The sequence below is a fragment of the Protopterus annectens genome, chromosome 16.part0 (assembly GCF_019279795.1).
Source record: "Protopterus annectens isolate FY-2018-M chromosome 16.part0, PAN1.0, whole genome shotgun sequence".
NCBI classification, from domain to species: domain Eukaryota; kingdom Metazoa; phylum Chordata; order Ceratodontiformes; family Protopteridae; genus Protopterus; species Protopterus annectens.
This window is the reverse complement of record NC_056750.1, coordinates 121,041,491-121,055,670: the sequence shown is the minus strand read 5'-3', so window position 1 is coordinate 121,055,670 and position 14,180 is coordinate 121,041,491.

The following is a 14,180-nucleotide window of genomic DNA, read 5'->3' as shown; positions in this document are numbered from 1 at the left end:
CCACAGAGTCAGAATTGCTGGAGCCATGTCAGACTCGAAACCGGTTTCAAGTGGTGTCCCACAAGGCTCAGTCCTGGGACCTCTCTTGTTCGGTATATATTTTTCCGAGGTACAGGCTAACACGGGAGGACTGTGGCTGACCAAGTTCGCAGATGACTGCAAACTGGGCACCATAACTGACTCGCCAGCTGACACGAACATCCTTCAGAAGGGTCTCACAGAGACGGATAACTGGTGCCAGAGCCATGGCCTAAAGCTAAATGCCAAAAAGTGTATATTCATACCCTTTGGCAAAAACAAAGTGCCCACAAATTACCACATAGGTGCTAACCCATTAAGTACGGAGGAAGTAATTAGGGACCTGGGGACCCAATTTGATAGTAATCTCTCCTTCGACAACCACATTGCCAAAGTGGTTAGAAAGACCTTCTATATAGCCCACCTTATCATGAAAAGATTCACATCTAGCTCAAGGGAGGTCATCGTGCCCCTTTATTCATCCCTCATCAGGCCCATAATAGAATACAATGCCCCATTTGGGATGTACCTTACCCGACACCTGCAGCAACTAGAAAGACCCCAAAAGTACCTCACAAAGAGGATCAAGGGACTCATACAGATGCCATATGCTGCTCAGTTAAAGAAACTCCAGCTCTACTCAGTTGCATACCACCTACTTCTAGGCGATCTATGCCTGACATATAAAGCTATGTCCAACCCAGAATTAATGGACATGCTCCACCTCAGAAAATCCAAATCCCTTAGAGCCACTCGCTCGAGGGACTTGAACCTCAGCACAGAAATAAATAGGACATGCTGAAGGGACAGATTCATAACCCAGAGGCTCCCTTCACTCTGGAATAGAATCCCAGTCCATGTTAGGCAGAGCCCCTCACTGACTCTCTTCAAGAGGAATCTTGACGAGTGGATGGGGGATCGTAGGTTTACCCCGGGGATTACTTCTGTGTCACTACTAGACAGAGGCACAGTAAACTAACCTTAAAAAGGGCACAGTAAACTCAAATCAAAGGGTGGTGAAAGTCAAACACACTCTGGCTAGGCTTATAAATGCCCCAGGGCAGATATTGCTAGGTTTGCTACAGGTTCCCCATTTCACACACCATTGTGTTAATCTCAAAATGCTTGACTGGCTTGAATTTCAACATCTTATTCTATTACATCAATTAGTCATGACATATAAAATTCTCCATTACCCTACTAATACACCCATACTCAATAATCTTGTGGCCCCCTACAAGAATCTCTCTTCCCTTCGCTCTGCAAACAAACTGCTAGTAGCCACTCTCAAGTCACACAACAAGGCAGGCGACTCCTTGTTCACCAATACTATTGGCCCATACTGGAATAAACTCCCCACAGAATTGACTACTTTGGGCTCATCACAACTTTTCAAGAAACAACTAAGAAACTATCTCAAATCCCACTGGCTATGCCCTTGCTTGAATCCAGACTGACCTCCCATCTAACTTTTATACTTCTCTTCATTACTTCTCCTTCTTCTCTCAATACTAACCCTCTGTAGCTCGCCTATCTCTCAAATGGACTTTCTTTTTTCTCTACAAAGTCGCTTTCTCCTTTTATTAGATATATTGCTGCAACATGTCACCTCACCTTGTTTTTAAACCTATTAATCATCCCTACTGTGCAATTTCTGTTTCCTAGAACTAGTGCCCAGGCACTAATTGTTTATCATAATTCTTAATATTGTAAATATTTTTGATTCTTATAGTTGTTATGAAAGAATATGGGATCATGGATTCCTTCTGTATTTCTCCTTTGTTTACCTATCTTAACGTGCTACTGTAAATGTAACTACACTACATTGAATTTGTTCTTTACATTCTTACAATTTTTGTTTCTTTTGTTTCTTTTATTGTCCTGTTTGTTTTTACTAGTATATAGTGGAGCTTTTCTCCTCGGGCCTTTGCTGAAAATGGACCTGTATCCAGCCAGACTAGCCCGGTCAACAAATATATATATATATATATATATACACATACAATAGAAAATGAACAAACTGATTTAAACAAGTTACCCAATTAACCAGAAAAAAGCTCAAAACTGAGTCCTGTTCCAGCAGTCTTCAATCAGACAAGTTCTAACTGCACACTCCTACTACTAGGGTGCAGGGAAACCTTCTCCAAAAAAGATGGCCTGGATCAGTGCTCAAGTTATACAAACAAAGCTAGATTCAGCAGGCCTGAATCTGGTCTATGCTACAGCAACAAAGCGCACCAATTTCAGAAAGAAACAGTTCAAATAAGCAGGCACAATAAGCCTGTGACCAGAAATTCCCAGCTCAGAAGGGCAGAATCCAGCCTCTCCTCCCACAAGAGTGCAAACCACAAACCTTCTTAATGTAGAATAAGTGTCCTGAAGCCTAAATGCTTAAGCCAGAACTAATACACTTTTAGAATAGCAGACACTGGGCCTTCATTCTGCAATTTCCAGCTTAGAAGGATGTAAGCTACCTGTCCTGCCACAACAGTGCTGACCACAAACCTTCTTAATGTAAAACAGCTTGTGTGAAGCTCAAGTGCTTAAACCAAAATACTTAGAATAACAGTTACAATTTAATCAGGCTACTACCAAGCAGTAATAAATGCAGCAGAATAAATAAAATTGAGTACTTTTAAGAAAAGCAAAATAAAGTAGGAGGAAACACAAATACAGTAAAAGCAGATAAATAAAGTGCAAATTATTTTTTTAAGTGCAAGGAGAGAGGAAGGAAGAACCTAAGTTGGCTGGCCTTCTCAAATCTTCCCTCTGTATTAAGTAGAGTGAACACTAGACTCAGAATATGATCACACTGTACTCAGTTAAGTGAGCAAATGAGATTGACCCAGGAGGAGACACACAGCACAATACAAAAAAGGATACATGCAATATGTAAAGTAAATAAAAATGTATTGTGTGTCTGTCTGCTATAAGTGGGGGTGGCATTATCACTTCTTTGTTATCTGATATTTAATAGTCTAGAGGTGTCCCTCTAGTAAGTTTGAGAAATAATTTTATGCTCAACTCCTGAGACTTGCTTGGCTACAAACATCTGCATTAGAAAATGAAGTTAAGTGAAACTTGCAGTAGTGTATTTTAGTCTTCTAAGTACAAACTTGCAGTTTTAAAAGTACTGTATTTTCACTTTTTCTGTTTCCTAATTGTGTGTTTCTGAACAGTGTGCTGTGTGTCTCTCTGCAGGTTGGTGGCTCTGGAATTGCCCGCCCCTCCTGTAAGTCTGTATTAGAACACTCCTCCTTGCAGTTTTAAAAGTACTGTATTTTCATTTTTTCTGTTTCGTAATTGTGTGTTTCTCCATCAGCTTAGGTTATATAGAAACTAAAAATAAACAGATTGTGAGTAGTAGGTTAATAAGGTAGAATGCAGTATTATGACCAAGAGAAAGGGATTTCTCTTATTCTCATAATACCCCATGTGGTCTTGCCCAGAGTTAGTTGCACTTGGATAATCCTGGATGCATTATGCTGAGCAACTAGCCTGGAGGTGTGGATATCCTTAATGAATATGGACATGCCTCCACCTTTAGTGTTTCGGTCCAGGTTAGATGGATGAAAGTTGTGGTATGAATTATAGCCTGGTAATGTAGGGGTGCTCTCTGGAGCCTTGAACCAGGTCCCTGTTACTGCACAGATGTCGATGTTCTCCATTTTAAGGAGTGCCTCAAGTGAATGCATTTTGATGTTTAGACTTCTAGCATTGAGTAGCATTACCTTCAGATTTTGCTTGCTTGTACCTGTTATGGTGGTGATGTTTTAAATGTAAACAGAGGGGCCATGTAGCATACAAGTGTCCACTGAAGTAAGGTGGTGAACAAAAGGTGAGGTAGCCAGCAAGTGGTAAGTTGTATGGAGGCAACAGGGGTACCAAACTATGATTGGAGTTTGTATCCCATCTTACTGGATGGAAAACAGGCCACTGCCAAAACAGAGAATTCCTCTGACATAACCATTATGAAGCCTGCAGTGGTTAAAGAGAAGCAATACTTGCTTTGGTAGTCCACTCCAGTCAGAGCTTTAGGAGGGATCCCATTCCAAATACCTTTGAACAGGGTTCACCTTGACTGGGAGGGTGGAAAAGGAATCAAGCAAGTAGGTGTGTTTGAGGATATCTCTACAGATGTCTTGATAGGGAATGATTTTGATAATGCAGTACCTTGTGTGCATGCAGTTACATGCAGTCAGGCTTGGAGATGGGCATGTGGGTCTTGTAGCTTGGGGGAGACCTAGACAGACCCCACACCAGAAGCAGGGGCTGGTGCTGTGGCTATTTCAGGGAGGGAGCTGCTCTGTAGCAGTGAGCCTGAAGGTGAGCTACAGCTACTGATAGGTACAGATGCTCCCTTGGACAGGGTTACTGCAACAGCAAAGGTGAAAGGTAGTACCCAGTCTGACAGTGAAGCACCACTGTCAGAAGATACTGGACTCCCTGTGGAAGGGGAGCTGGGAAAGGTCACAAAGGTATATTAGAGACAGGCTCAGCTCTCAGACCCTACATTATGAAACTTGAGGGAGGTAGCTAAGGAGGAACCTGATTCTCAAGGAAAAGGGGAGTTTGTCTACTGGATCAAAAGGTCTCTGTACAGACAGTGGACCCCTGAGGGAGGGCTAGACAATACAGCAGATGGTAGTGCCCAGAGCGTACCATCTGGCACTTCTATCCATAGCCCATGACATTCCTTTTGCAGATCATATGGACATAAAACATACCAAGACACGTATTATGCAGAACTTGTATTGGTCTGGGATTTCAGGAGATGTAACAGGGTACTGCAGAACCTGTGAGCAGTGCCAAAAAGTAGGCAAAGCAGCAGACAAGGTCAGAGCTCCTTTGATGCCTTTGCCTGTGATTAAGGAGCCATTTCAGAGGGTAGCTATGGATATTGTGGGGCCCTTTAAGTTTCCCAACTTCCACAGGGCAGGAATATATCCTAGTGGTAGTACACTATGCTACTAGATACCCTGAGAGTGGAGGCTTTGTCCTCCATTGAGGCAGGGAACTTGGCAAATGCATTGTTAGATGTTTTCAGCAGGGTAGGTTTTCCGAGAGAATACTGACTGACATAGGTACCAACTGTGGCATAGACTGGATTCGGGCCTGCTGGATCTAGTTTTGTTTGTGCAACTTGAGCACTAATCCAGGCATTCTCTAAAGTATTTAATTGTATTTATTACTGCTTGGTAGTAACTTGATTAAAGTGTAGCTATCATTCTAAGTCTTTTGGATTAAGCACTTGGGCTTCAGACCAGTTGTTTTACATTAGGAAGGTTTGTGGCATGCACTGTGGTGGCAGGACAGGTAGCTTTCATCCTTCTAAGTTGGGAACTGCTGATTGAGAGCCCTGTGTCTGTTATGCTTAAAGTGTATTAGTTCTGGTTTAAGCACTTGGGCTTCAGGCCAGTTATTTTACATTAAGAAGGTTTGTGGTCTGCACTCTTGTGGGAGAAGAGGCTGGCCTCTGCCCTTCTGAGCTAAGGTTTATAGTGCCTAAATATTTGAACTGTATCTTACTGAAATTGGTACACCTTGTTTGCTGTAGCATAGACTAGATCCAGGCCTGCTGAATCTAGCTTTGTTTATATGCTTGTTGTTTGTTTGCTTGTTATTTCCTGGAGCGCTAATTCCACCTTGGATCATTAGTGATATCTGCATTGCTTACTGTACTTATTTCCTTGTTTCACTTGAAAGAAAGTTAATGTCTGTCATTTTTGCATTTAAGTTACCTGTAACACATTGCACTTAAGTTACCTGGCACTTGCTCACTAAAGCACTAAAAATTAAAAGCACTACACCCTCACTCCCCACTGGCCCTGGTTTTCAATTATTAAGGAATTCCCAATATTATTCTAGCATGTCCAAAGGTCAGTTGTCAATCTCCTCTCCAGTCCAGCTGGTGAATCTGGGAATCTTGAGGCAATGTTACAACTGCCTCATGTACACAACCAACCCTCTCCTCCTCCCAACAAATTCCAACACATGTGAGAGATGCAACCATATAGCCAAACTGGAGGCTAAGCTCTATCAACTCAGTACTGGCATAACCAGTCAGGAGGAGAAGGAAACCACACTCACTACAATTCCAGTCTCACATAGACCTACCATGACAGCAAACCAAACACATAATCACACAAAAACATACTCAGAGGCTCTAAATAAAGATCTGCCGAAGCAGCAGAGACCTCCAAAGCAGACACCCAAGCAGCCGCTAAACAAAACACGTGCAACACATATCTCACAAAGCCAGTGTGCCAAACAGTCACAGCCCTTAAGACTAAACAACACACCTGATACACTTGTAATAGGTGACTCTATCATCAGGCACACTGACGTCCTGCTCACCAGGCTGATCAAGGAGAGGGTCATGGTGAGCAGCCTGTCAGGCGCTAGGATCCGCCACATAACACAAGCACTCAGGTCACTCCAAGGCAAGTACAAATATGACTCAGTCATTGTCCATGCTGGTGTGAATGACCTGAGATGTACCTCCCTGGATTACATGAAAAGAGACATAAAGGAGCTCTCTGAGCATGTAGCCCAAGCTGGTATGACCCTGACCTTGAGTAGCATCTTACCCTCACCAAGAATGATGCCACAATATGAAGACAAGATGATCAATTTCAACAATTGGCTTAAGTACTGGTGTCATTCAAAGGGGATCCAATGCCTGTCAGCTTGGGATGATATGCTCGACAAGCCACGATGCTTAAAGGGACGGCTTGCACCTGTCACCCCTGGGCTTTCAGATATTGGCAAAGGCTCTTGCTACCCCATAGTGCCTTTTTAGGCAAGGCTCAAAAGACAAACCCACCTCCATAGGTATCACAAGAGATAAGAAACTAAGAGTAATGCTACTTCACGCCAGAAGTCTAAACCTCAAGATGCCTTTTCGAAACTCTCTTTAGCATGGAGAACATCGATATCTGTGCAGTAACAGAAACCTGGTTCAGGGCTGAGCACCCCAGCACTACCAGGTTATACCTTATACCATGCTTTTCGCCCCAAAACTTGGACCGAACCACAAAAGGAGGGTATCGATATTCATCAAAGATACCCACACCTCCAGGTTGGTGGCAAAGCACGAAGCATCAGAGACTATCCATGTGCAACTAACAGTGGGTAAAACTGCCTTCAAGTTTATAGCCTGCTACAGACCACCCTCCCAAAGCCAGAAACCGCACTCGGTCTTCCTGAGAACACGGGAAAATATGAAGGTCTCTCCAAACACCATTATATTGGGTGACTTCAACTACCCAAACATAGACTGGGAGCATTACTCTCGCTCCAACAAAGGTTCCTAGAATTTATAAACTCAAATGCTATGGAACAACTTGTTACCACTCCCACAAGAGGGGAAAACATACTGGACCTGATCATCACCAACATGGGGACTCTATGCTCCAGACCAGAAGTGTATCCCTCACTGGTAAGATCAGACCATAAACTAATCTCACTGGATATTCACATCCCGACCCCACCCCTTACCCAGAAAATTCACAGTGAAAAACTTTTCTAAAGCAAATTTCACACTCTTCAAAACCGAGGTGGAATCCTTCAAAGCCCCTGGGCCTGTGGAAAATACGGCCCAGACCACGGAATCCTTTATAAACGCATTCTATGAAAACCTTCAGGAATGCATGGATCATGCGATCCCAAATAAAACCAAGACCCAATCCTCCAAAGGCAGACGTCCTGTCTGGTGGGCACCAGCCATAAACAAACTAATCAATAGAAGGAGGAAGCTACGAAATGATAGAGCAAAATCCCAAAAAGGGAAGGCATCACTGATCAGTATTAGCAAAAACTACGGGCACACATAAAATTGTCTAAGGCCAGCTTGAGAACTTGCATAGGACACTAAGGATAATCACAAGGCTTTCTTTAGTTATGTTAGGAACCTGGGTGGTAATTCCCAGATATGCTCAGAATTAGTCCAAAATGACAAAAAATACACCGAACCCACAGACATTGCCAACATCCTAGCTGACAGGTTCACCACCAAAAGGGCAAATATCTATCCCAGCAGAGTGCTGCCCCCCTGACATCTCAGATGCTCAGGTAAGAGCCGCCGTCTCCAAAGCAAAAAAACACAGCATCAATGGGACCAAATGGTGTCCCGGGCTGCATCCTACATGAACTCCAAGAAGAGCTAAACCCAAACATAAAACTACTGTTCAATCTCAGCCTTACTACAGGATATGTGCCCAAAGAGTGGCGTACAGCAACAGTGGTCCCTCTCCATAAAGGTGGTGCCTCAACGGATCCTGGAAACTATCGCCCCATAAGCCTGACTAGCTTGGTCTGCAAAGCTATGGAAAGGATCATCATGGACCTCATAAATAAAGATATTGGGGACCTACAAACACTGGATCCTACCCAGTTCGGCTTTGTTAAGGGCAGATCCTGCCTCTTAAACCTGGTTGATTTCTTTGAAACAGTCACCAAGGCCATTGGGAAGGTGGTCCACACAGCCTACCTGGACCTGCAAAAAGCCTTCGATACAATACCCCACTCGGGCATTATAGATAAGCTCACTAGCTTAAATATAAACCCCTTTGTCACTAGATGGATTGCAAACTGACTCAAGGACAGAACCCACATGGTTAGAATTGCTGGAGCCATGTCAGACTCCAAACCAGTTACAAGTGGTGTCCCACAAGGCTCAGTCCTGGGACCTCTCTTGTTCGGTATATATTTCTCGGAGGTACAGGCCAACACGGAAGGACTGTGGCTGACCAAGTTCGCAGATGACTGCAAACTGGGTGCCATAATCGACTCTCCAGCCAACACAAGCATCCTCCAAAAGGGCCTCATAGAAACAGACAACTGGTGCCAGAGCCATGGCCTCAAGCTAAATGCCAAAAAGTGTATAGTCATCCCCTTTGGCAAAAACAAAGTGCCCACAAATTACCACATAGCTGGTAATCCATTAAGTACAGAAGAAGTAATTAGGGACCTGGGGACCCAAGTTGATAACAATCTCTCATTTGACAACTGCGTGGCCAAAGTGGTTAGAAAAACATATTATATAGCCCACCTAATCATGAAGGGATTCACATCTAGATCAGGGAGGTCATCGTGCCTCTTTACTCATCCCTCATCAGGCCCATAATTGAGTACAATGCCCTTTTGGCATGTACCTTACCAGACACCTGCAGCAACTGGAAAGACCCCAAAAGTACCTCACCAAGATAATCAAAGGGCTCAAACAGATGCCATATGCTGCCCAGTTAAAGAAACTCCAGCTCTACTCAGTGGCATACCGCCTGTTCAGAGGCGATCTGTGCTTGGTATAAAGCCATGTCCAACCCGGAATTAATGGACATGCTGCACCTCAGAAAATCCAAATCCCATGAGACTTGAACCTCAGCACTGAAATAAATAGGACATGCTGGAGGGACAGATTCATAAGGGCTCCCTTCACTCTGGAATAAAATCCCAGTCCAGGTTAGGCAGAGTCCCTCATTGACTCTCTTCAAGAGGAATCTTGATGAGTGGATGGGAGATCGTAGGTTTAGTATCACTTCTGTGTCACTGTTAGACAGAGGCACAGTATACTAACCTTGAAAAAGGGCATAGCAAAATAAATTTAAAATGGGTGGCGAAAGCCAAACACATTCTGGCTAGGCTTATAAATGCCCTAGGGCAGATAGCCTAGTATGAACCTATGAACCTAATTTCATGTCAGACCTGCTAGCTTGTCTATGGGCACTCTGTGCGGTGAAGCACCTAAAGACTACCCCACCATCCCCAGACTAATTGTTTTGTGGAGAGGTTAAAATCTACACTGAAGACCATGCTAAGGGTATTTACAGACCAGATTAAGAGAAAGTGGGACAAATATCTGCCCCTTCTGTTAACACACAGAGAGGTTCCCCAGGAATCCACAGGTGTTCACCCTTTGAGATGCTTTATGGGCACAGATTAAGGGGGCCCTTGGATTTTTTCATGATGAGTGGGAGGGTGTGTATGAATCCCACAAGGAGTCTGTTGTGGCATAAGTCCTAAACCTCAGGACAAGGCTTAGGGAGCTCATGGGAATCTGGCAGAAGCCCATCAGGAGAACCTGGCAGGAGCCCATCAGCAGAAAAAGGTCTGGTGTGACAGGAATGCTCAAGCCTGACAGTATGCTGTAGGGCAGCAGGTTATGGTTTTCATTCCTGTCAGACACAACAAGCTGCAGGCAGTTTGGGAAGGACCCTTCAAAGTAGTAAGGATGGTCAGCGATGTTAATTACATGGTAATATTGCTAGGCAGGAGGGATGGGCAGAAACTCTACCATGTTAACATGATGAAGCCTTATCATGATAGGTTGGCCCTCGTGCTGAGTATTTGCAGTGGGTGGCAGGAGGAGGCTTGGGGGGGGTTCTAGTGACTGATCTCCTCAGTGAGGCAGAAACTGACCTTTCAGTGGAAGTGGTAGCAGTGTCCCAACAGCTATCCCCTACCTAGGTTTGAGAAATCGGAGCACTGCTAGAAGACTTTGGGAACATGTTTACTGGGAAACCTGGAGGGACCCACCTGGTGCAGCACCATGTAGCTACAGGACCCCAAAGACCTATTAAGCAGACCCCTTACAGGGTGCCTGAGTGAGTCAGACAGACTCTGATGGAGGAGATACAGGAAATGTTGGAACCGGGAGTAATCCTGGGGTCCAGCAGACCCTGTGCATCCTCAGTGGTGCCGGTACCAAAGAAGGATGGCAGCACCAAATTCTCTGTGGACTACAGAAAACTAAATGGTCACAGAGTCAGATGCTTACCCCATGCCTAGGACAGATGAACCTTAAGAGCAGCTGGGTGGGGCTAAGTATCTCACCACTGTTGACCAGACCAAGGGCTTCTTGCAGGTGCCATTAGCTCCTCAGCCTTTGACTCCTTTTGGATTATACAAGTTTACAAAGATGCTCTTTGGGATGAAAAATGTTCCAGCGACCTTCCAGAGCCTGGTAGAGTGTATCCTAACAGAAGCAGAATATTATGCCCTTGCTTACCTGGACAATATTACCATCTACAGCCATTTCTGACAAGAGTATCTTCAGCATGTCAGGGAGCTCCGGAACAGACTGCAAAGGACAGTGTTGATCACTAAGCCCAGTAAGTATCAGATAAGTATGGCAGAGGTCTCCTACCTGGAACATAGAGTAGGGAGTGGCAAGATCAGGCCAGAACCTGCCAAAGTAAAAGCTATTCAGGCATGGCCTGCCCCTGTTACCAAAAGGTAGGTGAGGGCATTCTTAGGGACAGCAGGGTACTGTAGAAAGCTTGTTCCTAATTATAGTACAATAACTGCTCCCCTCACAGACCTGATGAGAAAAAACTGGACAGGTAAGGTTGTGTGGGACCCCAGCCTATGAGCAGACATTCCAAAAGTTTAAAGGGGCTTTGGGAGAACCCCCTGTGCTAGCCAGTCCAGATTACAGCAAAAAATTTGTTGTGCAGGTGGCTGCTTCAAACCATGGGGTGGGTGCTGTACTTGGCCAGGTTTCCTTGGAGGGAGAAGAGCACCTTGTTGTATATCTCAGCTGTAGATTCCACCCCAGGGAGGAATGTTCTGCAGTTGTAGAAAAAAAAGTCTAGCCAATGTAAGGGCACTGCAGAAACTTCAGCCCCTATCTGTATAGAAGGAAATTCACTGTGGTTACAGACTGCAATCCCTTAACATGGCTACATCTAGCCAGCCAGCAAAATGCCAAGTTAATAAGGTGGAGTCTAGGGTTGCAGGCATATGACATGACAGTGCAGCATCATAGTGAGGTCAACAATGTCAATGCACCTCAGCTCTGAAGACTGGGTATGGGTTAATCTATTCCCAGGCAGGCTCATTTCTGTCAAACAATGTTCCTCCAGGGTAACTTAAGAAACTAGGTTGAGTCGTCAAAGGGCAGCGAGATGTGGTGATGTGAGGTAGTGCCAAAGGGAGTAGGGCAGTGCATGAGTAACATATGCCAGCATAACTAGCTGGAGTTTTGTAAACAATTTTGTCATTTGAATATCAAACTGACTTGTACAGATGCTTGTGTTAAAAAATGTATTTGTAAAGTTGTGTTACAAATGTATCAACACTGGATTGTGCTGGACAGAAAAATATACGTGTATGTCAGACTGTATTATTGTAACTGATGAAATATATATATATATATATATATATATATATATATATATATATATATATATATATATATATTTTTTTTTTTTTAACAGAGGCTACTGGAAGGGGTCAAGTTCAGCACAGCTAATCTTAAGAAAAATAGCTTAAAATTAAATGACTTGGTTTAGGCCATAAGATTTTATCTCATGGGTTTGAATGCAGCCGAGATGCAATGTCTCTGTTACCCTGGGGTACCAGAGAATAGCTTCTTAGTTTCTTCAGGAAGGGGGGAAGTGTTGGAATTCTTTTACAGTTTCCAGGTGCTGTAATAAACCTTAGCTGAAGTTCTCTGTGTGTATTGTGACTCACCAGTGCAAGATCCTGGCTTAGTTTCTAGTGAGAGGATAGTGAGGGAACAACAGAGTCAGATAACCAGATATGATGTCATTCTGTAGCCAGCACTGAAATTTTATTTGACTACTAGTGAGAGATGGGGGGTATGCAGTCTGTTGTTCAGACGTGACAAATACACTTGTCCACCTTCATCTTGTGTTCTTTAGTAAGTAACTAGGGAACAGTAATTTTTTTGTCAATTAGAAAAATATAGTGAAATTAGACAATGTATTTTTCTGTATCTGTCTTTTTCCATCTGTGTTGTCTTTTATATTTCCTGTGATTGAAACTCTCGTATTTATTGTAAATTGATAGTCAGTATTGTCATGCTTTTTTATTTATTTATTATTAAATATATTTAAACCTTTCAGTGTGGCTGGTCTTTTAGAAAATTAACCTTTGAGAGTATTTGCATTTATTTAGTGGCACTGTGGCTACACGTTCCTGAAAGTCTTGCTGCTTGGTGAACACTCTCTCTAGATGCCATCAACTTGTGTTTGAGTCCTAGCAACTTGATGAATTAAAGATCAAAAAGAAGTCTGTTCCATGCTAGTCCAGCAAGGTCTTCAGTGTCATCCCTTTGGTTGTCATCAACATGTCCAGCCATCTGGTTGCAGGTCACTGTTCACCTAGAAACTCTCACCTGGTTCCTTCAGTCTTTCCAAACATAATGTCCTTCTCCAGTGATCTGTCTTTTGACTGTATGACCAAAATAAGACAGTCGTAACTTCATCATTTGGCCTTCACATGACACAGCCAGTTTGATGTCTTCCAAAATCAATTTGTTAGTTTTTGCAGTCCACGGCATGCATAGAATCCTTTTCCAGCACCAAAGTTCACGAGTCTGTCTTCTTTCTGTCCTGTTTCTGTAGTGTCCAGCTGTTGCATCCGTAACTGACAACTGAAACAACGAGTGCGTGGACAAGTCTGATCTTTATTTTGAGTGTTATTTCCTTGCTTTTGAATACTTTGTTGAGCTCCTTCATTGTAGAGCAACCAAGTACTAGCCTGCAAAGTATTTCTTCCCTAATTGCTTCCATGTTAATAAAAGAGCCCAGGAGATTAAAATTCTTTACAACTTCTATTCTATCGTCTTCAAGCCCAAAATCTTCATTTTCTGTGTTCATAATCTTCGTCTTGTTTATGTCCAGTTCTAATCCCATATTGTGACTTTTGGCATTAACATTTCTCAATAGATATAGCATGTCTTCTTTAATGCTGGTGATGAAGATCGTCACCTGCATAACGCAGGTGGGTTATATTTCGGCTGCTAACTTTAAAACATATGCTCTCTTTTTCCAAATTTGCTTTTCTGAAGATACCTTCCTTACAATCCTTGACCATCATGCCCCTATGCGTAACATCAGAGTGATAAATAAACCAGCAGTATGGCTCACAAGCCAGACTAAAAAACTTATCCTATCCAGGAATAAATCCTGGGCAAAATGGCGCACCTCAAAACACATAACTGATCATCATCATTTCAGGCAACAAAGAAACATAACAAAAAAAGCTATCCTACAGGACAAAAAGAACTTCTACATCCAACTACAAAAATCTTCCCTTCAACAACCTCAGAAGTTCTGGACTTCTATTAACAGGCTCATATCCCCAGGTAAACTAGACACACCACATCCTCTTGGCTCCAACACTAATGACCCTAC